The sequence below is a fragment of the Pyxicephalus adspersus genome, chromosome 2, assembly GCF_032062135.1.
Source record: "Pyxicephalus adspersus chromosome 2, UCB_Pads_2.0, whole genome shotgun sequence".
NCBI classification, from domain to species: Eukaryota; Metazoa; Chordata; class Amphibia; order Anura; family Pyxicephalidae; genus Pyxicephalus; species Pyxicephalus adspersus.
This window is the reverse complement of record NC_092859.1, coordinates 159,365,492-159,365,976: the sequence shown is the minus strand read 5'-3', so window position 1 is coordinate 159,365,976 and position 485 is coordinate 159,365,492.

Genomic DNA, 485 nt, shown 5'->3' with positions numbered 1-485 from the left:
GAGTTGTGGAGTCACCGGGCAGAGCAGGAAATGAGCGCGGTGACTCCAATTCATTACCATGAATATTATTAGCTAAATTATGAGCGCTCACACCGGGGTCACCTCACCATTGGTGGGAATTATTAGCCCTCACCTGCCGCTGGTTCCGCTTCATTAAAAACAGAACAACAAGGCGGCATCTGTAGGAAACTTCCCTGAGGGCAGGATGTGCCAAGGTAGGTGCCAACCTCAGGTGTGGCGCTCTGTGAATGGAGAACGCGGTGATGTCCCGGCATTGGTTGTATGAGCATTAATCTGTGTATGGCCATGCTGGGATTTGTAGTTCCACAATTTATCATTGTCACAGCACTGCAGCCGGTTCTCCGGGATGATTTCAGATTCTGCTACACCTGGAATCTTCCAATGTTGGAAAGGTGAAATGCGGGGCGGAGTGGTTTGATTTGCAGCACTGAGATTCCGGATTCAATTTCCTAATGATACATGAG